The sequence below is a fragment of the Poecilia reticulata genome, linkage group LG16 (assembly GCF_000633615.1).
Source record: "Poecilia reticulata strain Guanapo linkage group LG16, Guppy_female_1.0+MT, whole genome shotgun sequence".
NCBI lineage: Eukaryota > Metazoa > Chordata > Actinopteri > Cyprinodontiformes > Poeciliidae > Poecilia > Poecilia reticulata.
The window spans coordinates 3,237,067-3,252,011 of NC_024346.1; the positions used below are offsets into that span (position 1 = coordinate 3,237,067).

The 14,945-nt window shown below is 38.3% G+C and overlaps 1 protein-coding gene across 11 annotated transcripts in view; it reads left to right on the forward strand.

Moving 5' to 3' along the window:
• Positions 1-11,330: 11,330 nt before the first annotated feature.
• The window catches only part of mef2d (myocyte enhancer factor 2d), a 108,278-nt gene continuing 104,663 nt past the window's right edge, over positions 11,331-14,945 (forward strand). For 2 of the 11 annotated variants that reach the window (XM_017309561.1, XM_017309560.1), the window contains exon 1: positions 11,331-11,574. The gene's annotated coding sequence lies outside the window, so the exon portion shown is untranslated. The remainder of the gene's footprint in view (positions 11,575-14,945) is intronic. The other 9 variants (XM_017309566.1, XM_017309567.1, XM_017309562.1 and 6 more) reach the window with 8 other exon arrangements.

Below are 14,945 nucleotides of genomic sequence, written 5' to 3' on the forward strand. Positions count from 1 at the left end.
ACTGTTACTGTGTGTGGACAGGAGACCCAAAACTTATTCACAAGCATCTAAAGTTTACTTATTTTCTTTAAAAAACAATAACATAAAAAGTTCTCTTTGAAACTTCTAAGTTTTTTGTAGTTGTGCCTTTTTTTTCTGTATTTTCCTTACAGAAATGTATTTTCAGATTTTCTTTTTCCAAACATACAAATAACATGATCACTGCTGTCTCTTGAATGATGTGTTGATGGTGGTATTCAGCCATACACCACAGTTATCATCCATCCATCCATCCATCCATCCATCCATCCATCCATCCATCCATCCATCCATCCATCCATCCATCCATCCATCCATCCATCCATCCATCCATCCATCCATCCATCCATCCATCCATCCATCCATCCATCCATCCATCCAAAACCAAGGTCACCAGTCTGAAAATGAGATTTTAACTAAATGTATTGATGTGATATTTTTGTACAAATTAGCATTTGAAGTTTAGAAAGAAAATCTTCTCTCAAGACTCCCTTTCCTGTTTGGTGTCTTCACAAACCAGTTCATCCACCACAGTCCTTTCTCAGTCATGTTCTTGAACAAAATCATTTAAAACAGTGTAAGTTGAGCTGAGGGGAACCTTCTGAGATAATAAAAATACATGCTCTTGCAATAAAGGTTCACTGAAATCCACTGACTAATTCCTTGTGTTCTCAGTGTTCATTTTTTAAAGTGAACATAGCAGTAAGATAAATATTTTCATGGCCATTTTTATCTTTTTCATATTTCTTTGTTAACCTAAAGTGTAATGATTAACTGATGGAAATTCTTTCTGAAGAATAGTGATGGGTTTCTCCAGTTAGTTTGGTCAAGCAGAGAGAATTTACAGCAGACATATACTGCCCCCTGCTGGGTGTAAGATTTTTCTACCAGTTCATCCTATTTTTAATTGTACGTTGCCCTCTCGTGGCTCTGTCGTCTTACTACACCACATCTTCATCGACATGAATATGCTGCAGCGTGCTAATACATAAATACAAGCACTTTTTGTAATATCATTAAAACATTACTACTACGTTTATACACCATATATTTCTCGAGTATCGTTTTTGATTTTTAACTGAGTTCATTTCTTCTTCAGTCACAGTAAAAACAGCACTCCATTCCAAAACATAAAGAATACCAATAACAACATATTTAGTCCATATTAAAAACTCTTGAATTGTCTATCATGACATCCAGTTCTGAACACATGGTGGTAAAATGAACCACCTGTATTATTTCTCATGTCTCTTTGATGATGTGCAGCGATTCTGGCAGCATGAGATCACCAAACATGAATGCATAAGCTTTAATATCAGATCAGTTTGCTTACAAAGATCAAACAGACTGCAGTGTCGCTGTAAGCTTATTGCTTTGTATGAAATGTTTGTTTGACACAAATAGACAGTATGACAGCTGAAATTACATTTTCTATCTAATATTTATGATTATGAGTTTTGGTTTCCATCAGTTGTGGTATATTGTGAGTAGAGTTCTTTAGTTAGATAATCCTGTCTCTGTAGATCTCATTTTTCACTAAATGTTTCACTTGTCTTTCAGTTAACAACATGGACAGCTAAAGTACATTCAGGACTGCAGAGATGTGTTCTCGCCCCACTTCTCCTCTCCCTGGTCACAATGACTGGCCCCCCTCTGGACCGATCTGTGAAACTCCTCAAGTTTGCTGGTAGAATATTTTGTTCAATATGTATTGTCGCATTTGTAACAATAAACTTAAACTTGCATGAGTGGGGGATATGAATACCCTGCCATTAGACAAAATAGTGGCAGGCAGCATCATGCTGTGTGGATGTTTTCCTTCATCTGGCTCTTTAAAGTTGGTCAGAGGCAACTGGAAGGTGAGTGGAGCTAAAACAAGAAGAATCTGGAAAAAATGTCGTTAGTGGCTGTAGAATGTTTGAGACTGTGATGCAGGTTTCCACCATGAAATGTTGAAATGGCCCAGTCAAAGTCCAAAAACACAACCAAATGAGAATTTGTGGCAGGGCTTCAACACTGATGTTCACATTTTCTTTCTATCCAATCTAACTGGTAAAAAACACACCCCAAAAGATTTTCTGCTGTAATTTCAGCAAACAGTAGTTTCACATTGACTAAGGAAAGGAAATGAACATTTCAGTTTAATTATTTTTTTATTTGTATTTAAACAAGAAACTACATGGCTTTGAGTTTGTCTATCAAACAAAATCCCATCAGGATGTATTGATTTTCGTTATTCTAAAACATGGTAAAGTTTGAAATGTATGTAATGTTTTACAACCATCTATATGTCACGGTATATAAAGAATCCTTTAAGAATGAACAGACCTGCTGTGGATGGATTTAAAAGTCTTGGTGATGACCTTTGAAAGAAAGTGTGTGTGGACACAGTTGAATGTCTTAAAGACTCTGATTCTGTGCTTCATTGCTGCACAGACTCAGTCATATGTCCGTCTGTTCTTTAAGAACAAAGATACCAAGGTTACGAGTTCCCATGAGTCTACGCTGAGAAGTTTCTGAAGCGGTGTTAAAAGAAGTAATGAGATGGCCCCAGCTGACCAGATGCGAAACTGTAAAACTAATTGGAGCACAAGTTGTGAGCATCATGAAGCTGTTTCACTTTTTTTCCCCTTTGATTCAGATTTCTCTATCCATCATGTGGAAATGTGGTCATTTATTTTTCTCACTTCGTTATAAAACCTGAAGCAATCTGCTCCAGAAACAAAGCCAACGAACACAATCAGCTGCTGCATGTTGCTTCGCAGCTGTTCCTGTCCTCCCGTTTCTGTTTTGATGTTTGACCTCCTCACCATGTCTGAGCTCCCTCTGATACAAACTGCCACATCTCTGATGAGTTAGCAGGCATCAGCAACAAAACCTGTTGGGTTCGAACCTCTGCACTCAGGCTCCTCCTGGGCCTCCCTGACTACATGACTCTTCCCTCCTGATTTGCACACTTTAGCCCTAATTAAGGGTCGCAGGCATAGGAGGTGCGGGGGTGTTTGTTGGATCTGTTGCCATGGACACTGAGCGTTGCTAAGCAGCCAGTGGGATGCTGAGGAAGTGGAGCAATGGGTCACTGTGGAGAGAGTGATGTTCACCCACACACAAAAGAGAAGGGAAACAATCTGCAAGAAAGGACAAATCAGAAGGGATGAGATAAGCTGCACGAACGCTGTCTTAAAACTGAACGAGTGCCTGCTGTGAATTTGAATCATCTCAAAGCAGCACCTCAATAAATTCAATAAAGGCTGAGCTGGAAGGGATACTTTAGAGGCGTGCATGAAATAGTTGCACCCAGCTGCTAACCAAAATGAAGCTGTCATTAATGTTGTAATTGATATGAACCCCTCAACTCAAACTGGAGCCAATGAAAAATCCAGAAATGCTGAGAAAGCTTTATGACTTTACTGCCCATTCTGGTCATAGAAATAAAGCCATGTCCTCAGATGAACCCTCCTCACAGAAGGTTCCTGTACAAACCTCATCTTTTAGAGAGAAAAAAACAACAATCTATCCTTTGCGTAGGGAGTCACAGTGGCACATTTGAAAGGTCCTTTGTGTGAATCCTTGCAAAGTTTTTATTTTTTCTTCCTGTACATCTGCGTGTTATTTCTGGGTACTCTTGCTTTCTCCCATTGTCCAAATTAGTCTGGCGGTGTGTCCTGGGAGTATGACTCAAGGTTTTCCAGAGGTACATTGCACAAAAGCATCCCACTTCCAATGCAAATCAGCCTTCTTCCCTCAGCACATCCTGAGGGAAGAAGGCTGATGTGCCCATCGCTGGTGCTTTCAGCAGTGGACAGAGGTCAGCGACTTGGTCCTCATTGGGTTGCATTGTGTATTTTGGCATCTTTTTAGTAAATGCTATTTCTCCAGTTGTCTAAAAGTGATATGAAGGTTGGCTGTTCTTGCAGTCCCTGATAAGGTCATTTGGAAAATAGTTCATGCAGAAAGAAAAAGCAATAATTTAGTAAATAAGTAACTTCTGGATTTTCTTGAGAGGCATCAGAATAAATAGGGCTCAGTTTAAATGAATGCCACAATTTTCAGATTTTTAGTTGTAAATCAACATTAAACACTAAGTTTTCCTCATGCTCACAATTCTGCAATATGCTGTGTTGGTCTATCACAAAAATTGCATAAAAAACATTGAGGTTTGTAACTTTGTAATGTGTAACATAAGAAAATAAAACAAGCTAAAACAGTTTTAATGTTTATGCAAAGCACTGTAAAGATAAGAAATATTAAAATATGTCAAACTTTATAATCTGAAAAAGACCCACTGCAAATAAAAACCTGATCATCTGGCAAACAAGACAAAAAGGAGAAAGTAAGGAGGAAAATAAACAAAGAAGGTAGAAGATTAGGTGCAGACCAGAACAGGAAACAGGAAGAATGTGAGAGGTGAAACTAGTTAAAGATAAAGAGAGATGAGGAATGACAGAGAGAGGAAATAAGAAAGAGATAAGAGCTAAAAAGAGACAGAAGGGATGTGAAGGTGGAGCTTCAGACTGAGAGCAGGTTACGCAAATAAGACAGGCGCCTCTGTTGTTGTTTTTACATCTATGCTAAGTTTATTCTTCTGCGTTTGCAAAATCTCTCAAAACTAAACAGTCTTTGGTTTGCTGTGACAGCAGCGGAGATGGAAGTGTGAATAAACAACAGCGCCAGTTCAGGGGTCTGCAGAGTTAGACATCAGCTCTGTGGAGATTAAAATGGCCTCAAACAGAAATTCTTTAACTGAATCCCTTCAAACTAATCAAAAATTACTTTATGAAACCTTCATCAGAACAAAATGCCTTAGCTAATTAATTGGGATCAAATACAGTCAGTTTTGTTTTTTTCTTTTCTTTTTGTGCCACTAACATGTTGACCTTATTTTAAGACTGTAAACTGATTTTATTGTTGTTCTCACTTTGCATAAAAAAATGAAACAATAGCAATAAAATAGCAGGAAAAGCATTAGCTTAAGTACACAACCTCAGTGCAAAAATAGAACGAACATTTAGAACTGAAGGTCATTAATAGAGGCAGTTAGTTAAGCCACAATGCTAAATGAGTTCCCATTAGCAAAATTAACAGCATGATGCACTCTGCAGCCTGAGCACTCAGTCAGTACGCTTTCACAGACCAGTTTGCTCTGTGTTTTAATGTGAAGAAACTAACACCAAACCCAGTAGAGGCAATCCACCTTTTCTGGTTGAGAATCATGCTCCAGTGCTCCATGCTGGAGGTCATGGCCTCACGAAGCCAACAGAATCACATACACAACTGATCTCGCAACACTGACTGTCACTCACTGTGGCCTAATTGACCTGCTAGTTTACAATTTACTTTCATCTGCATTATAATTTTGCTGTGATGTGATGTTTGGAACTGCGGGCCCAATATGCAGTAACTCTCAGAAATATTCATAATAGTAACTGATGTAATATGAAGGACTCATTTTTTTCCCACTTTTAAACCATTAACAGTGAGTTGTTTGTTATATGGTATTTTATGACACAATTTAAGCTTCTTACAGTTCTTACAGCAAGTTGAAATACTAGATAGATATGGTCTACCTGGGCAGTTTTCATATGTCCAAGAAGAAGAGCTGGAAAAGTATTCATGCCCCCTAATCTAATTCACATTTTGCAAAGCTAAAACTATGGACAACAATATACTTAATTGGAATTTTATATGGATAGGTCCCTCCCGACCCCACTGAGGGACAAGGGTGTAAGAAAATGGATGGATGGATGGATATATAATAGGTCAACAAAAAGGGATAATTGTAAGGGAGGAAGAAATGATACACAATTTTCAGATTTCAGAGTTTATGTTTCTCAAATGCACGTATTGAGCCTCCTTTATTGTGAAACCCCAAAATGCCATACAATCCGATGTAACCAATCATCACCCTAATTGACACAACGCCGGGTCCGCCCCCATGCGGAAGTAGAGCGAACTTCTGACAAATAAAGAATGCTATAATGGCAGAGACAGTGGAACTCAATGCGTTACCAGACACATTTTTGAGTCATTTTTGCCTTATCAGCAAAAACTGAGGCAAAGACGAAAGGCAAGAAAATTGTCCAACGAGTCGTACATCGGATTTGTGAGGTTATTTGCAGGAAACAACGGAAAAATCAACTAAAGCTCACGTTTTTTCGCAGCCAGAGGAAGAATGAGGGGCACAATGTCTCATTAAATGTGAGGATGAAAGCTGTCGGACGCATTTTGCATGTACAAAATGGGTGAGAAATTACTTAAACAATACCTACTTGTGAAAATTTGTCTTCAAAAATGCTTAAAAATAACAATTAACATAAAAAGATGCTTAAATGTAAATACCACACACATGTTTTCATGCTGCCATAGACCTACCTTTGCAATTATCATAACTACCTTCACTTATTGATCTTTGATTTGACTATCAATAGGTGTCTTTATGACAAAAAAAAACAACAAAAAGAAAAAACAAGGGATGTTTACTACCTTTTTCCTTTGTGGTTGTTGCCAATGATCACAATTTTATTGAACTGGACATGAGGTCTGCAGGCCTTGATCAAATTCTTTTATTATGCCAGACTCTGTTTGGGTTTTGGAAATGTAATAAATTGCATTCTGCCCTCTGGGTAGCAGCTGTTGGATTTGCATGTTCCTCATTGGCAACGCTGGACCATGATTTCCTATTATTTTCCTCCAATTCTTTATGACCACATTGTGTTAGAGGTGAATCCAGCAATGTTGACGGAGGTTCAGTTCCTCCAGATAGGGGGCGTGTACTTCGGGACAAATAGCGACCACTGATTGGTTGCTGACAAAACCCCTAAAATGACTGATGGCTGCAAAAGATGGTTCTACAAATCCAAATCCATTCTTTCCAGATTTATTTGTAACAATGTGATTGATGACTGTAAGTTGTTTTTATGAAGCACCTTGAACGGCGTTGTTGCTGAAATGTGGTATACAAATAAACGTGACTTAAACTACACTACTTTCTGTCAATCTGTCACATTAGTGAGTTTAAACAGTATGAATACTTTTTGAGATACTTTATTTTCATTTTTATGCTGTTTGACAGTTTTTCTTTTTTGTATTTACTGTTTTATTGATGTGAATTCAGACCTGTATATCAATATATGCATTAGTGATACAACTTTCAGTATATTCATGTATACTTTTCTTTAATGAATACAACGGAAACTCTATTACATGAAAAGTCTGAAAGCTAAATACTGTACTTCCTATATAAACTGCTTTGCATCAGCTTTATATATAGACCTCGACCAAAGGAGAGTATGGAGAAGTATCGGTGTGAACATTATGACAGGTAATACTGAAGCAGCGTGCTCTTTATTAATCCCCCAACATCCAATCTTTCTGAAAGGCCAAATTAATCAACCCTCTGGGTCTTGCTCTGACTTTACACTTCATCTTATCAAAACACACAGCACATAATAAAAAATAATATTTTATCAGCAATGCAATTAAGTAGGCTTGTTTCTGCTTAATCAGCTTAGAGATTTAATTAAGACCTGAAGTAATAATATATATCATTAACTGCTGTTCACTGAGCCATAGGAGGCTTTAGTTTCAACAGGGGGCAGCAAACTGTTATTGATTGTAGTGAGTGAAACCTCTGCGGTGTGTTATTTTGAGGGTAAAGGTGAATCAACTTATCTCCTTACAATAATAAAGGTAGACTATATAATTTCATTTTAATGAATTGCAATTAGGATTTCCTTAGGTTTGCTCCCGTGAGTTTGTGTTACCGCTGCGTTCTCTATCTTCCCTCCAGTTTGTGATGTGTCTGAGATTGTTTGCTGTCATTTTTCCCGTGGCATTTCCCTGACCCCTGGCTGAGTGGCTGACCCCCTGACAAACCAGCTGTAGCAGAGGAGAACAGCAGGGCACCCATCTTACTGCTGCAATTCTCCACAGAAAAACCCAACGGTATAAGCTTCTTATGTAAAGCAGAAAACACGGTGTAATCTCTCGCCATCACTCCCCCCCCTGTCTCTGAGCTTTTCTCACCATTATTACTAGTACTACCAGTTAATTCACTACTTTGGTTTGGCTGCTGCTTGATCAGCAAATCAGATAAGACGGACTACGTTGTGTTCGCAGACACAATAATCAGATTAGAAGTAGAGTTGATTCTCAAACTGAGAAAACATATCTGTCCTCTTCTCAGTTTTTATAGTAGACAGTTACTGAGATGATAACAAATGAGAGAGCTGATTTCCACAGACCCTCTGCACAGAAAAAGCTTCACATTGCAGACTGTGAATGGAGTTAGCTGTCTGCTCCCTGCTGTGTTCTGCTGTTATCACATCACATGTTTTAATTCTGGAGAACATGACWATTTATTTATTTTTTATTTCTTTGAACATTCTGTATTAGTCTTCCGTAACAAACTCCTGCAAAAGTATTCACACCCCATGAGTTTTTTTTAATGTCACATTAAAATCACTTACTTGAATTTATTTAAATGATATTTTATGTGATGAGCCTATGCAATGTAGTGTAAAATTGTGAAATGGAAGGGAAGTGTAGTGCACAATTGTTTTGTGCCCCCACGACCCTGTTAAGGACCAACTTTTACTGCAATTACAACTGTGGGCCTTTTGGGGTATTTCTATGTATTTTTGCACATTTGGAAAGTGAAAGCCAAAAATTCTTGCATAATAGCTCAAATTTTGATTGGTTAGCATCTTTAAATGGCAATTTTCAAGGCTTGCCACAGATTCTCTGGACTTTGACTGAGCCATTTAAACTCATGAATATGCTTTCTCCTAAACCATTTCTTTGTATCATGACTGTATGTTTAGGGTCATTGTCCTCTTGGAAGGTGAATGTCCACCTCCAGATTCAAGTCTTTTTCAGCCTCTAACTGGTTTTCTTAAAGCATTGATCATCAGCACAACATGAAGAAGTTCAGTTTCTGAAGTTCGGTCTAATTTGTTAATATTCTCCCACTTGCTTGCTGTGTTCCCTGCCTGAGTGAGTCAAGACAAACTCGTATGGCTTTCTTTCAGAAATAGCTGTTTGTTTGCTATTTTTCTAAAAAGGTCAGATTTGTGGAGCGTCAATAGTTTTCCTTTTGACAGAATCTTCAATCTGAGTGATAGACTGAAGATTGAACTTTCAGATGATGGATTGAACAACTCTGTGACGAGTTCAAAGCTTGACGTATTGTGTTATAACCTAACCTTGATTAAGCTTCTCCAAAGACTGCATGTGGTGTTCCCTGGTCTTTGCAATGCTGTTTTATATGAATGTTCTATAAGAAACTTCTAAAGCCATCACTGTCCCCACTTAACTTAAAACAGATCACAGTAAGCAATAGAAATCTGATTTGGGTCCAGCTGAGACAACTTTTTTCCCATTGAGATTATGGCACTGCCAGAACTAATGGTGCTCTGGGCTTTGAGCAATGTTGTCCATTAAAAACCATGACTCGGACTTAATGCAAATGCAGGCCACACAGTTCAGATTTTTATGAGATTTTGACAACTATGTATTGTTTAAAATCTTAATAGAACATATTGTTTTTTATTTGTAGAAAAGGTTTGAGAAAGCAGCTGTGCATCTGTTGGCTCACCATGAGCAAGCAGATGACAAATGTTATATGCAATATTTTGGTGCATTTGATAGTTTTTTCACACAGTGTATTTAAAGGGCATTCTTGTACAAACAGTACATGTCTTTAATAGAACTGACAAAAAAGTGACCATGTTCTGTGCTTTTACAACCTTCCCCCAGTGCCACTTGAGTTGCATTTGACTTCCCTTTTAGGTTTGACCTCGGGTCAGTTTCCGTACAAAACAGCTGTGACTGACACACCACTGCACTACAGAGACATGCTTTTATTGTTATATTGGAATAACATTTCAGATTAATTTAGCTCAGTGAAAGTAGTTTTAAAAGTTTACACAAAATGCAGTCAAACTAAATAAATTAAAATAGTATTAATATATATATATATATATTTTTTTACTGTTTTCCTTTTTTTAAATTCATTTTATTTTCAGAGAGTTGTTTTTTATTTTCATAAATAAAGAAAACAATATTTAATTCCTCTTTAAACTGTAGCAGAGAATTGATCTTTTTTAATTTCTTACAAGTTTCCTATTAGCCTTTAACTATACATAATTTTTTTTTATTTCTTTGATTATTTTTTTGTACATTAGTCTTACATGTGTTCTTGTTAACTTAATATTAACTGAATATTATTTTTAAAAACATTGTTTTTCACGGAGTACTTTTTATTTTTAATTTTTTATCTTTACATTTTCAATATAAGTGTTTCTTAATATATGTTTTTATTTATTGCTTTCGGGAATAAAATAACAAAACTACTTCAACGCTATCTAGCTCTGTGAGGAACCTTAGGTTGATTTTAAGATTACTTTTAAAACTTTTTCTGTGAAGTTTTTCCATTCCCCCCCTCCCCCCTTTATTTCTACATTTATCTTCCCTATTTAAAAAAAGTAAAACAAAGCGATTTATTTTGATGCTTTAATTTCTCAAGTATCTGCACTGTTTTTACACTTTTTAATTTTTAAAGCTGATCTATATCAAGCCTTATTACTTTTAAAGCCAAAACATTACTACGCTGACGTAACGTGACGCAGACACATAACACACATGCGGTTTAAAGTAGAGATACTAAACCTGTTAAAAGGAGATATTAGCTGAGGTTTTCTGCCTCCAGTAATAGCAACTTTTGTCCAGGTGTTGCTACTCTCAAGATGTCACACGCGCCTGTCACAATGACGTCCTTGTTACTCCTCACTGTAAACACGGTGTTCTTCCGCCGCGAGCAGCGAAAATAGGACGGCAGACTCTCGCCCGTTCTCACTTCGTATAACAGTGGACACTTTGGCAATTAGACGTTAACATTGTATCACTTATTTTCAGCATGTGGGATATAAAAGTAACAACGGGGAAGGCACATAATAATGGCAGAAATTTTCGTAACAGAATCCAGTGTTAGTGATTTTTATCACTCAATCTGCTTTATTTGGCAAACGTACCAGTAAAGCGACCTATATACAGCTGTGCAGACTAAATATCTGCAGCCCGTAGTGGTTGGGGTGTTTGTATAAATCAAGTGGGCTTCATTGACTCTGGCTTCCTGCGAATTTCTGAAGAAGAAGTAGCGAAAGTGAAGTCCTTGCTCTCAAAACATGACAAGCGGATGGATATAAACTGCGAACACATGATGTCGCCAGCAGCTCTTCCTACTTCTCTGCTCACCTTCCACTGACTCCACGCTCACGACGCGATTGGTCAAAGCGGCGCAGCCAGCTGGCGCTTATTGGCTGCGCGTCTCTGTCAGTCATGCGAGCAATGCCACTCAGGACAGATTAGGCACCATTTGCCATAACTAAATAGTTACATTGCACATCAAGTAGGAAGAAATATTTTGATTGGTGGCCACCGCAGTCGGCGGAGAGTTACTGTTCGTCTTCATTAAAAATCATCTCCAGGCTTTGAATGCAGCGAAGTGTGAGCTCCGAACATCCAGTCTTATCAAACAGATGTGGATACACTGCTAGGGTAAGTCTCTTCTCAACAGCTTGTGTCTGCATTTCACATTTGCGTCTTCCTGTGCTTTGCTCGGGCAGTTCTGACAACTGCGTACCCAGGCGCTGAGCTGGTTCTGGTGTTGTTTCTGTGGAGCTATGTGCATATTTGTCCCGGAGTTTGTAAACCGTCCAGAACTGAGGTTGTAAATCCTCTTTACGCCTCAAACCTCGGTGTTGCTTTGAGTTAACGCCAGATTTCTCCCCACTGCTTCCCCCGGACCTTTCACTTCTGCAGACCGCTCGTGAAGCGCCGTGTCTCCGGCTACAGCCGGTGGGGTTGCGCGCTGTGCGTGACAGCAATAACACTCCATTAGGAGCTGTCAGAAACGATTTACGACGAGTGTCAGCTTGGTTCTGACGCGATTCCTCTTCATTTCTACAAATGGATTTCATCGCGGAGAAAAACGCATTCAGGCTACCTTATTGGGAACTTTTTTAAAAAAAATTTTTTTATCGCGCAATGAATTCCGTTTACGCGTTAAATGACAGATTTACTCTCCTGTGGAGAAAGTGAGCTGACAAAACGCGAAGAAAGCAATTTTTTTTTTACCTTGAGGGGGTGGAAACATAGTAACTGTTTAAATAGTGTTTATTTACTGTCAAAACCCACAAGAAATGCCCTTTGTCATATTTTAAACTGCTGAACTATTTTGTGTCTCTTTCATGAGCCCATTTCCGATAATTGTGCTCTCATTGCTGTGCGTAATTGCTTCTCTCCTCTCCCGGGAGAGAGTGCCATCAAACTTCCAATTTACTTCTTAAACCCGGAAACCATTTTACTTGTGGAATTTGCTTGTATTGATGGCATCAATAACTCCAAATAAAGCCAAACCCTCTCGCCACCTAAGCCCAACGCCTCCTTCCACCCCCCATCAAGTCAGCATCGAGTTTTCTCTCTGTGAGAAAAGCACATCCTGTCCGTTTTTCCTTCCTCCAGCATCTCAGAGAGACAGGTGACTGGGATTAGAGGCAGGGAGACAATGAGGAAAATGCCTCTAGAGTCTTGCATGTCAGGAGGCAGGCAGGCTGGAGGGACAGTTATCTATTACATCATTATCCAGTGCAGCACAAGGATGAGATGAGTTTTCCATCTAAACATGCGGGTGAAGTTCAGGTTGCTAGAAAGTGTTTTATGCATAATGGAAAACAACAAATGGCTCCATAATTAAAAAGCTGCTCACAAGATAATACCCAATTTCGGATGAGCTCAATTTTTGTCTTTTTTTGTCTGACCTACATGTCAGATTGATATTTCCAAATGGTGAAATGTGTTTGACCAGAAAAGTTTTTGATTATTTTGCTGTGGTTAAAGCTTTTGGCATTTAAACATATAAAGTATGGGTTTATGTTTGCTGCGAGTTCCTTAAATGAACAATAAAATATTTCCTGTTTGATGTCCTAGACTTGTTCTACAAGCCTGACGCACGTCGTAGGAGTTCAAAAATCATACTGGTCTTGAATATATCACACTGTGCAAGCTCAATGTGATGCAATCCTTCTAGGAACTCATGATACACTGTACAATATAAGTTGCAGAATCACGTCAGACAGAGCCAACAGATACGCATGAATGTACTCTAAGTTTTGGTCCTTCATGAACTCATTATTAGAATTGGCGGTTGAGAAGATATAGTGAACAATGAGCAAAATAAGGCAGCTGAAGAATTGCTCATGGCTGAGCAAAATTGACTAAATTCAGAGAAGAGAGTGCAGGATTTTCCCAGGAAACGTCTGACGTTGCTTGTTTATAAGAGGTCGACCTCAGATTTAGGGTGTTTTCACATCTGATTCTCCGGTGACTCGGTTCAATTGGGGTCCAAAATGATTGCATTCTCAGTTGGTGCGGTGTACTTTCTCACTGCACTGTTTCAAACAAACCTGTACCCTGCTTCGGCTGTGGCGGCACTGCACCAGTAAATACTGGAGGGAACATTGTGAAAACCTCTGAAGAAGACACTGCGCTCAACTTCCTCCTCACACATGTAAACAAAAATGGAATTCCCTCAAATTTTGGCAGTTGTAGAATTTATCTTTTGACTTTGGTAAAAGACGATAAGCCACTTCTCTTTCTTGCACTAGACTTGACTCGAGTGTTTGGTTTGAATTTACCCAGAATTTACCCAGAATTTACCCAGAATACCCTTCCCGCTTTTGGAGCGGTTTCCAGATCAGATGCATTCAAACCACTCCAGAATTCACTTCTACCAAACCGAGACCTAGGTTGTTAGATGGACCACAGTTTAGATTTTTTTTTTTTTTGGTCTGCATCAGAGTTTGATTGTGAATTCACATCTCACCAAAACAAACCAATCTAACAGACACAAGCTTGATTGTAGCAGACTAAACAGGACTGGTGTGAAAGCACCATTAGACTGTCAGGAAAAACATGCAGTCATTGAAATAAATTTATAATTTCCTATTCCTATGCTTGACAATTGTCCTACATTTGTTTTGCAACAACATATATACTCTAAAACAACCAATAATTTCTCAGCATGAACTTGTCTTTAGATGAGGTATTTGAGATCAGATTGATCGGTTATTCTACACGACTGTTATGTTGTATAATCTGTAGATGTTGACATGCAAACATTGCAGAAATTTGGTACACTCCAAGAACCACCAATCAAAAAGCACTCTTGTGGATAATAGGTGTTTAGCTTTGAGTTCAGGCATTTTCCGTATTTGGAGAAAGATTTATATGGGAAGAATGATGGTGAAAAAATGAAGGAAGGCTTGAGGAAAAGTTGGCAACTTTGAATAAAGTCTTTAAAAATACATATACCATGATGTCATGTGCCAACTAGCATATTGGTTACATCATGTAACCTGGAACTTGGCAGCTTATGTACATCTGTTTATTTCCCACGTATTATTTGCACACACAAACAGTGCCTTAATTTGGCCAAATTTTTCATAAAGTTCTTCTGTTTTACATAGTTTCATTCTTCAGTTGAACTAAAGCAAAATAAATTAGGATTGCTGGTATAAATATGGTCACTAAGACTTGAAATTAAGACTGGTGATCTTCTTTGATAAAACTTTTATTCTTTTTAAACATGTCAGCTGACCAAATCATAAATTGAGCCATACCATAAAGAAGTACGTGCTGTTTTTTGGCTGTACTGACCAGTGCGATGACCTTAGATACAATCCCACAACCCATACCTGATACAACTTTTCAAAATGTTTTGATGGTCGGGATACAGGGAAGCAAATCAGTAGGTTTATATTCAATAACAGATTGCTACAGATTTGGCTGCAGGCTTTCCTGCAGCTGAAGAAGTTCTGCAGAAAGAAGTTGAAGTTTTCCCTAAAACTCCTTGAATTTACAACTTTTTT